The sequence below is a fragment of the Mauremys reevesii genome, linkage group 7 (assembly GCF_016161935.1).
Source record: "Mauremys reevesii isolate NIE-2019 linkage group 7, ASM1616193v1, whole genome shotgun sequence".
NCBI lineage: Eukaryota > Metazoa > Chordata > Testudines > Geoemydidae > Mauremys > Mauremys reevesii.
In genome coordinates this window covers 86,154,760-86,170,674 of record NC_052629.1, presented here as the reverse complement: position 1 = coordinate 86,170,674, position 15,915 = coordinate 86,154,760, and the positions used below count along the sequence as shown (strand labels likewise).

The following is a 15,915-nucleotide window of genomic DNA, read 5'->3' as shown; positions in this document are numbered from 1 at the left end:
ATATATATATATAAAGGAATCCAGGCTAAATCTTTCACTCTCCTAAGATGGCTGTTAAACATTCATCTTCTTTGAGCTTTAATACCACCTTACTCTTGGCTTTTATGCAGCATTTAATAGCAAACATATGAGCATACATGTGAGTTAAAGAATTATGTTCACTCTTTGTACTCCATTAAGGTAGGTCATTTAAAAGAGGATAAGACAATTGAGTTTATTGACTTCTGCAATCTGATATTACAAAGGTAAGGCCACTCCAGCTACACAGTGACGGTTAAAAAAAGCGCGACTAGAACATTCAAAGAAAACCAGCTGATCTCTCTACAGATATCAAAGTCATTATAGTTACCCCACTAAAACTTGAATGTTACACTATGTATTTCTCTTCGGGTATAATATGTTATATGAATGATAAAATAGTCTTTCATTGAGGGCATGGATGACATTTCACTTCCATAGTTTGTGGTCTGGGTTCTTAACTCATGTTTTGGTATATTTATGTCCACACAAAAACTGATACAAATATGCCTAGCAGCAAAGGGGATATAATGGATAATGTAAAGGAGCTGTAACATTGAGACATATTTAAAGATCATGGAGACAAGAACAATTTACTCTTCCTGTACTTATTTTTTTCTTACTGCTAAATACTAAACGTTGCTTAAATTCATTTTTATTTGTTGACCACCCCTCTTGGTACATCCCTTTAAAATATCAGTGACTGACTAATAGCCAACACCAAATGAAATTCAACCCATGAAAGCCACCACAAAGTACATAGACAAGTCTTGCAGTCTGTTCTGAAGGTCAGTAAAATAGGGACGAATTCAATCTGAGGATGGTTAGTGAGACCAGTGCAACTGATTTCTGCTGGGTCAACACAAGAGAGTAGCTTCTAATATACCCAGGTCTTAAAATACATAGGGCTTTATGGATCAAGATAAACAACTTGAAATTTATCCCATTCTTGCTATCCAGACTGAGATTTTCAACCCAGTTTCATAGCCCTCAGGGGGTTCAAGAGAGCTGGGATGGCATTAAACCTTTTTGGTATTAACCCCAGCTAGAAAAGTAATCCATTTGTACCTGAGGCTGAAGGTTTACATACCTGAGGTTGAAGGCAACATAATGAGACTCAGACCTCACATGCAGCTTGGAGTATCTGTGAGAAGTTCCCTTAATGATGTATATGGTTTTATATTTTGAGTCAGATTTATGCATAGTTAAAAACAAACAATACAACAAATCTAGAATAGGTACAACATACAAAATACAGACAATACCGAGAACCGTTAGTACAGCTCAACACAGGTGGACTCTAACAAAGGGGATCTGCAGCGACCATAACAATAGTTGCATACAAATGTATAAAGCACTAATATCTTTGAACCCTAAAGATCACTAATTTTAAGGACCTCAGGTATAACAGACATTATATAACATTTTTAAGATTGTTAAAATGAACTAAAATGTTAGTGGTGGTTCCTTTTCCCAGTAAACCTAATTTTATTAGAAAAGTAGGTTTTTCGTACATATCCTTCTTAAAGGAAATAAAATGTTCTGTTTGAAGCCCATTAGTTAGTTTGGTTTGAAGCCCATTAGCATTAAGTTTTGCATTCCAGTTAATTTGTCATTTATCTAGGAAAACCTCATTGTAGAAACAAAACACCAGATGATTCCTTAATCCCTCTCCAAAATCAATCTGGTAATCATAATGTAGAATTCAGATTAAATTCTATTTTGAAGCTCTTGGAGAAATTTAGACCACTTGATGTACTGATAAAACTAGAATCCACTAGCACCTTGTCTTCTGGCTGTCCTTCAATGCGTTTTTAACTTAAACCTGAAAGTTATTTGCTTGGAACTCAAGAGCTAGGCACACTGTTCCTTAGTCACGTTCATGTACATGATGAAATAAGAGAAAAGGTCAATTGTGTCAAAACGTCCTTGAACCTGATGAACGCAACTGCTCAAACTCACTGGGTTAAGAAAACAATAGAACAAAGGACTCTGTTCTTCATTGTCACCATACAAGGTGTGTACAAAAAGAGCAGGTCACCCACAGTAAGCACACCTCAGCACGTGAATAATTTTCTAACCTTATCCCATATTTGTGGCTTGACTTTTTTGTTGTTGTTGTGTTGTTAAGGAATACATATAAACATGCCGTAATTGGAATTACTCATGAAATGTCTCAGAGTGGAAGTTAAGAATTCTGACTTCTCTGGGTTTGCAAAAAAGGCAAATAAACCTTTCCCCTCTTCAGTGCTAGTTTTACTTTTTACCTTTCTAAATAAGTCACCTGCCAGTAGAAGTGATTTTTGGTTAGGCAAAGAAAAGTGTCAATGGCTAAAAGTCAAGAAGTTAAAACCTCATTTGCTGCAATATATTCTTGTACACTGAAAATCAGTCAGATGATCAGTGTTCAAGCTATCCTCGTTAGGGGTATAATATCACAGGATGAAGGTTGCCAAATATGGGTAACATTCACCATCCATGCTGAGATCTGCCACAGTGGTGAGTCTCCTGACAAAGCAGAATACATTGCAGCTGCTTTCAGTTTCTTTAGCAGCTAGCATTGCAGCAATAGTACTTCAGAGTGCAATACAATTATAAAACAACAGCTCTAAAAGTCATCATCATTCCTTTAAATTTCAGAACTTATGCACTGGATAAGAAGTAAATGGGGCAACCACAGGCAAATTCATGACACTCCATCTGCCACCCCAAATGCTAACTTGTGGAAATGATTCTAAATTAGGAGAAAAACAGAGTACATTTTAAAAAAACTTGATTAAACTGCAGAACTAACTGAATTGCCTAGAAGGGAGTCCATCCTAAATCTTAAGAACAAAATATGATATTTAAGCTTTAATTTTCCAATCTACAACATTGTGGACATACAACTGTCTCCACTACATTAATGCCACATAGAACACAGACCAGTGGTGTTTGGTCTTTAGTAGCTGGAGAGACAATTTCTCATATGAGAGAGTCCAAGCCAAGAAGTTTGATGCAGGCAGGCAGGCTGGACACTGATGCAATGTGGCAAGAGATGAGAAGGCTCTTCTCCCCCTTTCCTGGTTGCTTGACAGCTCTCCAGTGAGGGAATGGACATAGCCCTGTTTTCCTCCTCTACTCAGCATTTGGGGTTCACTCACATACTAGATGGGTGAAGAATTGAGGCAGCTCTCATACTGCTAGCTCAGTTCGGTTAGCGCTCTTGTGTTCCTCCTCTCTTGCTGGCTGTGCACAGGAACTACACCTAACTGCACTGAGATTAGCAAAGACTGTACCTTCTGAGGTCAGGGCTGCCCAGAGGAGGGGGCAAGTGCGGCAATTTGCCCCAAGCTCTGGGCCCCACAGGGGCCCTGTGAGCCCTGGCCCGGCAGCGGTCCGGGTCTTCAGTGGCATTTCGGCAGCGGGGGGGGCCTTCAATGCTGCCGAAGACGTGGAACGACTGAAGGGTCCCCTGCCGCCGAAGACCCGGACCGCCACCAGGTGAGTACAAGTGCTGCAGCTGCCCCACTTTGCCCCAGGCCCCCTGAATCCTCTGGGTGGCCCTGTCTGAGGTTAGGAGAGGGAGGAATCAGACTACAGTGCAAAAGGCACAATCATAGGAGTGGCACTGCCTCTGGGTCTCAGGACCTTATGATTTGTAACAGCAGCACCTACAGCCAATGACTCAGACTCCCAACCGATAGGGGGGAAAAAAGCCTCTGCACTTTTTAAGAGAGTTTCATACGAGAGAAGTGGAAGTAAGAGCTGGTAAATTTAAAAATTCTATTATTAGAGAAGCAGCAGCAGCAGCAGCTGTAACTAACCAGCTATTCCTATGATACAACAGAGACACACAATGCAGCTAATGTAGCCACAGTTTGGATGGGCCTCTGAGTTAGAGCTGCTAATAAGGATGGGAGAATCTATACCATTTTGCTGGCCCTGAGGCAAGGACAAGGCAACGGGTTTCTGGAGAGAGGTTCTTTTTTTTTTCCTCAGTCACACTGATAGCTTAGCAATTTCTGTTTAACAAACTATTTCAGATTGTTTCAATGGCATCAGTGAAAACAGATAAGCTCTTACACAAGATAGGCTAGATTTTATACCACAGGTAAAGCTGCACCTATCAGTGGGGAGTTGCACTAGAGAAAGCTCTACCTCCCTCACTCCCCGTGGGTTCTGCCACTGGGAAGCTGCTTGAGGCTTTGTGGAAACCCTGAAGGCAGAGCATCCCTCGAAGATGTAGTAAAATAGAAATTGCCTGGCCTCACCTCTCTAGGTCTGTACTTACAAACAGATCTTCTGGTGGACCAACTGCTGTTGGTGAGAGACACAAGCTTTTGAGCTACACAGAGCTCTTCCCCAGGTCCAAGCTTTGCGGCTAAATACAAAATGGAACAGATAGTTTAGCATAAGCAGTTACTATGTCTTCTAAAGGACCATTCAAGGTCAAGTGGCCCATTAAAACCCCTGCAGTCATAGGACAAAAATGGGGGTTACTGGGTTACATATTGCTGTAATACATTCCAGTTTCCTTGTTAAGTCCATGATTTTCAGTGTGCACTAAATGCCCCAACAACAACTATGTGGGTGAAACCAGACAATCACTATGCCCTTGAATGAACTCACACAGGAAAATTATAAAAGACAAAACACCGCAATACCTGTGGGTGAACACTTTTAACAAAGCAGTCACTTCATATCTGATCTATCAGTCTTCATCTTCAAAGGAAACCTGCAGAACACTTTCGGAAGACGAGCCGGGGAGTTTAAATTCATAACTTTGCTAGATGCTAAAAATCATGGTCTTATAAAGACACCGGATTTATGGTTTATTATTTATATATATTCATAGCCATTTATAATGACAAGGAAGAGTCATTTCTCCAAAGATAAAACGAGAATGATACTATCAAACCGATGATTAGGGCACTCACTTCGGGAAAGGGGGACCCAAGTTCAAGTCCCTGTTCTAATTATTAATTATTTATACAAAGTGGAACAGATTCCGCAGGCCAGATTAAGAGAGACCCTCACCAGAATATCCCATAGCCTGGTCACTAGAGTACTCTCCTGCAATATGTGAGAACAAGTTCAAATCCATGCTCCATATCAGATGGGGGAATTTAACCCCTAACCAGTAAGCTAAAAACCATAAGGAGACCACCACCATAGTTTGCTGGGCCTGATTATCTACTGATTTACAGCTTGAGTAGTCATTTAGACCTGTGCAAAATGGGTGTAAAATTCTACATCTACCTAATAATCATCACAAATCTACAAGTCTACACAAGATGAAAAGTAGCAGAGAATTTGATGGGTCTAGAATCAGCATTGTCTGCATATATTTAACGTACATGGATTCATCAAAGTAGACAGGCATAAAACAAGAGAAAGTCATCAGATACCACCAGCATTCTTTCTGTGAAAAAACAGGGCAGTGATGAACTATGGCATTTATTACAGTGCTGAGCTCACTGCCAAAGCTCAACAATTAATACAACAAATACAATCTTTAGAAACATTTTTGAAATATTGTCTCACATTCATGCTACCTACCATACATGTCCAATTAAAGTTGCTTGAAATTACCTTATTTTTTAAGCACAGAAGCAGTAGCTAACATAGATAATTTGCTCTAAAAGAAACCGTGATTCAGTTTTCCTAATATCATCTTCAGTTCAGAGCACACTGCCCATGCATAAGACAGACCAGGAGCAGGTAAGATAATCAGTGAGTGGGAAAAACCAGCCTGAATAATTACATGAATAAATTAACACTAGCCTCAAAGAACTTCTGACATTGTCTCATGTAACAAGCAAGGAGACACTTGCTAGTTTTCTCCTTTACCCAAATTTCATTTAAAGTAATACCCAATTCTAAACAGAACCTTTTAGTAGATAATTTCAAATGTCAAGCTAGCAGGTGAGCTGGCTTATATTTACTTTAAAAGCCCCGTGGAGAAAGTGCACCTTGCACTATTTGTTTAGTTTCCTACAACAAAGTGAGTAAAGCCAAAGTCAGTCAGCAAATGGCATGACATGCTGAAAACAGACACAAAATGAGCAATCAAATCTTATCACTTTGAAAAAAAAAAGCCATTCAGCTGAGATGCGCATGTTTGGGTAACCTGAAAGAACATTTTCGTTCTGCTAGCTAAATAATACAAGCATATCAAGATAAAGAAAATACCTACAACTGACAAGAATGCATTCAGATACCCTGCCAAATCATTAGAAATGCAGATCTCATTTTGTCAATATATGATCGGTATTGTAGACCAATGATGTAGGAGGGTCAATGGACCAATGACGTAGGAGGGTCAATGGAAGACCGTTGGATAAATCCTACCCTATGAACCTAGAACATTCCAGGTGCTAATCTCTCATCTAGACAAGAGTGCATGGCCTGGATTTACCCCCTGAACCCAAAGCTGTGCAGGGAAGACACCCCCCTATTCTGAGCAAACTACAACCTGGGTGGCACCTTCCCTTCCCCCTCCACCATGTGGCATTGGAGGATAACAGTGAGTAACCAGCAACTTTGTATCCAGTAGGAGCAGAAGCTGCCAAAGCAAGGACCTCCGGACATGGAGAGAACTATCTAGTTTTGACTGGACTTACTCTGCCCTGTGCTGACTGGATGTTTGCTCCAACCCTCCCCCACCCTCAACATCTCAGCTTCATTCCACACCTGCCCCTTGTACCCACTCCTCCCCTGCCCCATCCCCTTTACGTCTTGCCTTCCCTTTTCTTTCCATCTAGCTGATCTCCTCCCAACTACATCCAGGCCCCTCTCCACACACCACCAAAAAGAACAGAACTAACACAGCGTTTGTCACCACCACATTGTTCAGCCTGCTTGTATGTCCTCCTCTTTCCCTTACCTTGTGTCTGTCTTGTCTGTTTAGACAGTAGCTCTTCAGAGTAGGCACTGTCTATTGCTCTCTGTACAGTACCTACCACAATCAGGCCCCACTGCTGGCTGGTCCTTAGGAACTACCATAATAAACATGATTAATCATAATAATGTGGTCACAATTTGAAATGTGTTGTGGATAGGTACTAATTCCTCACTGGTAGAAATTTTGCTGCTTTGGATGCAATAGTGGAGCATGATAACTCAGTTCCTATAATATCCAATGCTTTAATACTTAAGTAAAAAAATCATTTATACGGGGAACAATAGCTAATTTACATGGGTCATAAATGTATTCATGCTGCATGACTCAGAGAAATCCACTTATCACATCAACAAAAGAACACTGGATGTCAAATACAATTTTACAAATGCTAATCTCGCCAACTTTATACACAACTCAAATTTTAAATTTATCACTGTGATGCCTTTTTTGGAGGAACAGGGAGAGAAAACAAGCTTGTACTTGGAGCTAGAGACAGAAGCCAAAAATACCCTCTCACTTCCTAACTCCAAATTAGGAACTAGATTGCTAGCATAGACCTTCAGTTAACTGGCATCGTGAGGTATTTACAATGAGTATATAGATTTCAGTTCAATCTGTAATTAAATTCCACATTATGGGAATTTTCAAATACTAATTCAGCCTGCTGCAGTTGAATATTTGTGACCCCACTTTTAAATAATGCCAAAGGATAGAAATTCAATGTTGAAATACACTTTCTTGTTCAAATCCCTGTTGGTTATCCAAAATGCATCAGCAGATATCCATCCTCCAAACATTAACACATACAAGAGCTTCAACAGGCTATGAGGTTGAGGGATACTGATTTCAGTTATTAATCAAATTTGCTGTCCCATGAGGCAGTGGGCTCTGGGACAGAATATACATTTGAGTGACTGGACTCACAACAAATCGTGACCAGTGGAGTGGCCTCTAATTTTGAACTTCTCAGATACCAAAGCCAAAGGTCTGACCAAAGAAAATGCCATGCTGAAATCCAGAAGGGATTGATCGGAGAATAAACAGTGGGTGAGAAAATAGCAGGCATGAGGGTTTCTCAGAATTTTTTTATGTCCAGTTGGGAGGGCTCTGTTCTGGTGCTTGCTAAGAACAGTGGGATACACACAATATATCAGCTCCTTTGCAATATGATGCAATCTCCCTAGTCTAGCTCAAGAAAATTGCCAGTCATTAGCCTCCCAAGAATATGTGAGACTGAAATAAGATACTATGTACTGACAGACTGGCCTGAGACATTACACATAAAAGCAACCCCATGAGACTCATCCTAGACAACACATCATTATCAGTTAAGACTGGGCTGTTTAGGAAGTAGAGACAAGTGTAAACAATGAATCGTAACTATGTCCTGTTGGTTTCCTGCTGTGTTCCCTATTTCTGTGTGAAGGTGTACTTATATTCTTTGAACTCCTGGAAAAGCCAGCCTTTTTGTATCAGATTGCTGCTGATCCTGAGCTAAGAGATGGATTTAGCTTCTGGAAACAATATTGAAATGGTTTACATGGGCTTTATAGAAGTTAATTTTCTTCTGCTGTTATTTGTGTGTGTTAGGTGTAACATTTCTCATACTGCAATTTTTAAATGTTCTGTCCCACTAGAGGTGTTAACACTGCCTGAGGAAAGGGTCACTGGGGCAAGTGGCAAGTATTGCACAGCTTGAGAAGTTTTAATTTCACAAAATACACTCGAGATGTGCTGAGTGTTTAAACACGGGTTTTACATCTCCAGTGAAGCAGTCGCAGTTACTGTAAAGCTCCTACAGATGGTACTAACGGTGCCAATACCCTAAGCAGGGAGTGTCCTTGAGGGAAATGTCATAGGTTCCACTCAGCCCCATTCATAAATTTAAGCAAGTGCTAATGGTCAGTGGAAGTTGAAAGCATGTATATCGGGGTATAATTTGCCCCACAGACTCATTGGGATTCTGAGCAGCATCAAATTCCTACATGTATTATTACCAACTGTGAGCACTACTCACACAAATGCTGTATATTCCTATCCCAGGGGTGCCATCTGTGTATTCTAAACTGCATGCACTATGCAAGTTCCCTATGCATAGTCTTCTTCCTGAGCATTTCTTTAACTGTTATCAGATGTCATGCAAGTGTCATGTCTACTCTGACTTCTTTCCCAATATCACCTTGGGTCGGATCCAGAGTTTCTCCACAGAATGCATGTGGGAAGAGCCAGATGAACAGTAATAGTCCGATTTCTCCTTTCCAGTGTGATGAATGGAAGGGAAGCACAATCCAATGATCTAGGCTAGGAAGATACAGCAGGATAAGTGGCAACTCCACTGTATACCCCTCTACCCTTTTCTCTTGCCTCCTTCTAGAGGTAGCAGGGCTGGAAAAATGGATGCTATACACTGCATCGTTTCCACCCACAATCCCATAGGGAAACCTAGCACAAATTAATGCTGCCTGGGTCATTATCATCTTACAGGGGTTCAACTTTTGCAGGGTAGAACCCGGCAGGAGAATCCATCAGCAGAGATCAGGCCTATATTGCCATGAGTTCAAAAGGTGGCTGGGAAAAGTCCAGCTGCAGAAAAAAAAAACAGGGCACCCAACCAGATGGCTCTTGCCTCCAGCACCTGTGGGTTTTGGGGTCAAACTTTCAACCCTCTGACATAAATAGTCTGTAGGCAGCAGTAACCTACATAGGAGAGCATTGGCCCCTTTGTTCCCAATGAATTCAGCTCCATTTTCACACTGAAGGATGTTAGGGATTTTCAAAGGAACTTAATTTAGTTTTGGATAACTGCTAAATGTCCAGACAATTCCAACAGACTTGTGGTAGTTTTCACAAAGGGGGCTTCGGCACCCAACACTCAGCTGTTCCACTGTGTATAGATAATTAAACATTCATTGGCACAGGAAGACTGGAACCTCAGTCTCCCACCTCCTAGGTGAGAGCTCTATAAAGTCATTCTAACCCTCTGTCTGGCCCAATGAATATTTAACTATTTTACACCATGGAACAGTTTCAACAGGAGAGACTGAGTGACACTCCTGCCCCGCCCCAAAAATCCTATTGCCCTGTGGTTTGGGCACTGTCTGGGGAGATGGGATACCCAAGTTCAACTCCCTGCACCACGAAGCAGGCAGAGGGAGGAACTGAACCCTGGTCTCGCACATACTGGAAGAATGCTCCAACCACTAAGCTAAAGATTATAATCATGGTGTTGTGTTGATTTAGATGTGCTCTGAGCACACCTATCAAATTGGGCCCCAAAAGCAGCATGGGGGGGGGACTCCTAGTTTGTGAATCTCACTGGGGCTTAGGAGTGACTTAGGTGCCAAACTGTTGGGCAGTTTCAGGACTCAGTGCACATGCTCAGCTGCCAAAAGTTAGGCACCTAGGGGACTTTAACAGAGGAAACTTAGGAATTCAGGAACTTTAGGCACTTACAACATTAGATGGCAGATGAGCAGGGGTTCTGTGAATGCAAACAGGGCCTAAATGTTGCAGTTAGTCATCTCCAGTGGTAGTTAAATGCCTATGTGCCCCAGTGAATCCCACCCTTGGGTCTGTGTGGCATCTGAACAAGGAAAAGCAGGAGCAGTAAATGGGCATAGGATACTTCAGTTCTGATGAGCAGAAATGCTCAAATTGGAGTTCCCTCTGTTTAGAAGCGCTGCTGGCAGGACATCCTCCGTGAGGTCCAGTTGACTTGGGAACGTGCTTTCCCCCACTTGCTACACTAGAGCTCAGACTTTTAAAACCTTCTGGACATGATGCAAAGTACAACTTCTTTCTTAGGTGGGGTAGAAGTAGGGGCCTAAAGAGACTGTTAGAAGATGGTTTGTTATAACTGGAGGTGAAGGCGGGGGGCAATCAATCAATTTATCTATTAAAGTAGTCACAGAAAAATCTGAAGGCAATATATGCTCTATTTAGGCACAAAAAGTTCCTACATACTGCATATGATAATGTGAACAAAGTTAAACGTATTTAAAAGTTAGTTTCTTTCTCTACTTGTCCCAGAAAATAAAAGTTTAGTATGTCAAAAGGCTAGGACACATGAAGGATCTGACTTTACCTAACTATGCTAGCCGGGAAGGGCTTTGGCAGCAAAAGAAACTGGATTTCATTGTTTAAAACCCTGCTTTTCTTTTAGATACATGTATGTACATACACAAATCAGGGGTTGGATATGAACATCAAGTCTGAATCCTGCATGTGTGTTGGCAAATAGACATGAAATAAAAATGTTTTTCTAAAAACACAAAGGAAAGGAATGAGTTAATTAATACAGCAATTCGTAAGGAAAACATGCTTGGGCATATCTTTCACTGTCTTTGAGATGCTACTCTTGGGTTCTGGAGCAAGTATTTTAATTAAAATATCACACAATTTGCAGAAAGTCACCCCAGTACTTAAAATTAATCTAGAACAGCTGTGTAAAATGGTCCTCAAAAATTTAAGTATCCAGTAGACTTTTACATTAATCTTGATGTTAAAAAAACCTATAATCCTGCATAGAAACTGTCAAACTTTCAGCAAATTCAAACAAAAAACAGGCACAATTAAAACTCAGCCTATGAATTACTAATTTATTCCCTTTCATAATCTTCCATTTGCTCTTTTTTTGTCACCATTTGTGGTGTGTCAGCTTTCACCACAAAAAATTTTTAGCAGCCAACATTTGTTTCCCTGACACTAAAAACCAGAACGGTACATACAGCGTTCATTGAAATACTTCACTGTGTTCATGACTCTTTCTGTTGTATAATCCATCTTCTGGTTTTTTATGCTAACCTTGTTACAGTTATCTCCTTCTCTTCCACTGTTGCCTTATATTTTTCTAAATTTTGCATCAATGTGTTCCTAGGAGCATTCCTTCCCATTCTGTGGCAATTTCAATTGCTGTACAAATGTCTAGCTTCCACTTATTTCTCAGTTTGAAGTTTTTAAATTTTCGTAAATCAGTCTGGTTCAATACTAAACTTCTGCATTAAAATAATTTTTATTTAAATACTTTAACTTACGTTACTGTACTAACATCTAATCATTCAGAGAACCTTTGAAAGGATTTAGAACTGATGGAAAACTCATGTGACCATAGTTTAACAGAAACAGGCCGGAGTGTCTCCACTGGTTATATACTGTAAGTCTCTGGTCTGGCTTTGCTAGCTTTGTTTGTTGGTCTCTCTCTTTTGTGGCACCAAATAATTGGCCCGTTTTGTTACGCTGTTGGTTTTTGCTCCTTAGTGACTCTGTTTGAATATTTTAATAACATTATGTAAGGCTTTACTGGATTGTCATAACTAATAATGAAATGAACCCACACTTGTTCAGCAGCCACTGTCAATTTATATCTGCTGTATAACAACGACCCATTTGAAAACAAAAACAGTGGGGAGGGAGGTGCAAGATAAACATTACATTATACCTTAGCAAGAGGATAGTTACCATAACATGAAAGCTGGCTTCTGAAAATGAATATATGGTTAAAATGCACATTGATTCTTTGTTTATCATAGTCTTTTTACAGAAGAGACGCTGCTAGAAAATGGGGTGATTTTAGTTTTGATTATTAAATCCAGAGGGAATTAAAATCCAGGTGCCATTGACTCAGTCTTTAAAGTCTGGGTCTTAAATGGGTTCAGTTTGCACCAGCCCCATTTCTAAAAGACTGATACATCAGATAATTACTTTACAGCACCCGACAAGCTTATTCTCTGGTGCTGTAACACCATCACTAAAATGTAACATCTCTTGGAGGTGCTGCTTCAGACATGACAGCACAGATATTACCAAGGCAACAGCTGCTTCTCTAGATGGATGTAGAAGTGAACAAGGTAACACGCATCAGTATTAAAGACACATTTGCTTTTACATTTCAGGATCTTACCTCTGAAAAACTGTCTCACATGATTTCTCACTTAAATAATTAATATAGTAATTACTATTTAAAAGGAATGGACAGTTTTGCTGTTCTCTGAAGAAAAATGTCTTGCATAACATATATTAGCGCACACTACCTAAAATGATAAATTAAATGCATTTACATATTAATTTCTAGAAGGAATGCATTTGATATTCTTCCAGCTAACTCAGCACATGGTAACAGCAGTCTTTCCTCCTGCGTAAGGTATCATTACGCTTGAGGTGGCCTCACAGACTCAAATTCCATGGAAAGTTATACAACTATCAACACAGAGCTGTTCAACTGGTTCAAATGTTGTCTTGTACACTGATAGATAGCTGGGTGCTCCTTGATTTTTGAAACACCATGTTATGAAAATCTATTTAAAATATTTTAATGAAAATTAATTTGAGCTCAAGCAGGGACATATTTGTATTTTCCCCACAGAAAGTGTTTTCATAGGCTTTTCAAAAAAGCCTAAATAGTAGCTTTCCAATACAACAAAACCATACTTTATTGCAAGAAATTCCTTAAGAACAATGAGAACAAGGACCAAACACATCTACAGTTAGGAAACACAAGATCAATGAAAACGTAAAGAAGAGTCTAAAGAAGACATGTAACTGACAAAATATATTATATGCTCACTTGGCAAACCTTACTATATTTATCAGTATGCTCTGTCAAACTCTATTTTAGCATTAATAGATGAGGTTAGATATTTAATAATCAGAATTCAAAAAGCACAAGAAAGGGTATGTACAACAGTATCAACAAGGGTTGAGTTTTATTTGCATTGTCTAACTTAGGTGCCATCGTTTCAAAGGCTTTAAACCAAGCCTCAAACAGCCACTTTGAGTTTAAGTGGCTCTTCCTAGCAGTGTGTAGGCACTAAATCAAATATCAATATGGGAAAGGTGTAGCAGACAAAATTATTCACTAACTACACCTTATAACCTTCCTAATATGATATCATGCAGGCAAATGGACTCAGGTAAGATACATTTTAATATGGTGAAATGTCAAGTGTCAGCTTTCAGATGACAATTTTCTGCCAGCTCTTACACTTACTCAATATGCCATGAAAATAAATTCAGTGGTGCAATATTGAGGTGGTACTTGCTCCATAGATCTGTGCATGGAGAGTAACCACCACAGCTCTCACATAGCCATGCACGGGATCCTCACCAACCAAAGTTCATGGATCTTTTAATGGAGAGGAAGTGGCCTGGGGTCATGCATACTGTGTCCTCCCTCACAAGCCCTGCAGGGAATCTGTAGCTTTAGGCAATGTGAAAATGTCCTTTGGGGATTTTGGGGCTGGAGGGGAAGGGGGCTACTGGTAGAGGAAGCTCATGCAGCATGGTGTCACTGAAGGTAGGTTGGCTGAATCTTTGGGCTGCTTCAATACAGATGGCCCTCAAGGGATCCGTGGCATCCAAGGATGTAACTTGTTACTCATTGCAAGAAAGAAAACTCCATGGGATGGGGTGATTTTACCCTCTGAAAATGTATACAACCATCTTGGCAATATTCTGGGCTCTCAATCCTATTACTATTAGAGGTGTATGCATGTGAAACTCATGTCTATATGAACAAACTCCATTTTGATTGTTTCCTTCATTCCATAGCAAAGGAAGATCCTATAGAATGTCATATTAATAGTGTTGAATGCAAATGACACTGAAGAGGAATACAAGTAAGTTTTAGTAGAATGGATGAGGCTCTATTTTTAAAAATATATTTAAAGTTTGACCTATCACTATCCCTTTGAAGTTTGACTTTTATCTCCAACTAGATAGATTCCCAGTATACAAAGCCCTCTCTGCATGTATTAAATAAATATTTCAATATAGTATACAATCAGTCAGTAGCATTCCCACCTAAAAAGACATGTTTCCAAGCCATGAGTTTAAAAATAAAGATCAAAGTTGAGGGCTTGGGAAAAGTTATTTTATATGAAGTATCACATACAGATTAATAGTGGAGTCAGCATACCAAATTACTTGGATCCATGCAGTCTGTCTGAGTATAAGGAATAATGTTTCTTTTGAGTTTCAGACTGTGCAGGAAAAGCAATTAACAATTCCATCGAAGTACGCATTAGGCTAGGCTTTCATCTGGTTAAATTGACAAAGCTCCCTTGAAGTCCATGATGTTCTGCTGACTTACTCAAGCTGCGGATCTGGTCTATAAAGTTCCACAAATATTTAATGGGTGTACTGAGTTATGTATCTCAGAGGTATTGCCATATTTGTATATTAGCACATACTGACACCAAGATCTTCTCCACAATATTCATGCTTCATTGTTTCTCCTACAGTACATCATGATATGTGAAGGTTCTGGTACTCCTAGAACTTATTGCTCATTTTTTGGTAGTTTTGCCTAGTAAATCATTACTAAGCAGACTAAATCTTTATCATAGTGCCAACACTTGACCAATTCTGATAATAGGTAACCGAAAGGCAGTATGTGTAGGGCTATGAAGAATGTATTTAAGACAAACACACATTTATTTTCTGAGGACTCTTTTCCTTATGTAAGCTTATAATATCACATTACATGATATTATAATAAACTGACAGGCTTATCACTAAACTAATACTTCAGGAATTTCAGTAATTAGTTCCTTATTCATATGTCTAAATGACTAATTTTAAAAGGTTATTTAAAAAAAAAAGAATCAAACATTAAACTAACAGTTCTACCTCTCCGAAAAAGGGGGGAAAACGTTAAAATGAATGAGTGGGTCTTGGTGGCATTACAAGAGAAGACAAAGACAATGAATATTATAGATTCAAAGACAGTGTTATTAACCTAATGTGTTCTTGTCTCTTTTAGATATGAAAATACAGTTAGTGTTAAATGCTATGAGCAATTTACGAGAATAGACTATTGAATTATGACTCAGCTTATTAAATGGAGGAAGGCCCACTGTTGTAATTACCAATAGAAAAAGCAAATACTCATATTCAAATAGTAACCTAAGCAAAATTATCTATGGTATTACCAGAAGTCAAGGTTAGTTATAAGAAAATATATACTGTATATTGCTCTATTGACCAATTTAATATCCATAACCTAAAAGTTCTCT

The 15,915-nt window shown here is 39.5% G+C and overlaps 1 protein-coding gene across 6 annotated transcripts in view; it reads right to left on the bottom strand.

Annotated features, from left to right (window-relative positions):
* ATP2B2 (ATPase plasma membrane Ca2+ transporting 2) overlaps positions 1 to 15,915 on the bottom strand; it is a 563,074-nt gene that overhangs the window by 302,815 nt on the left and 244,344 nt on the right. The window lies entirely within an intron of this gene.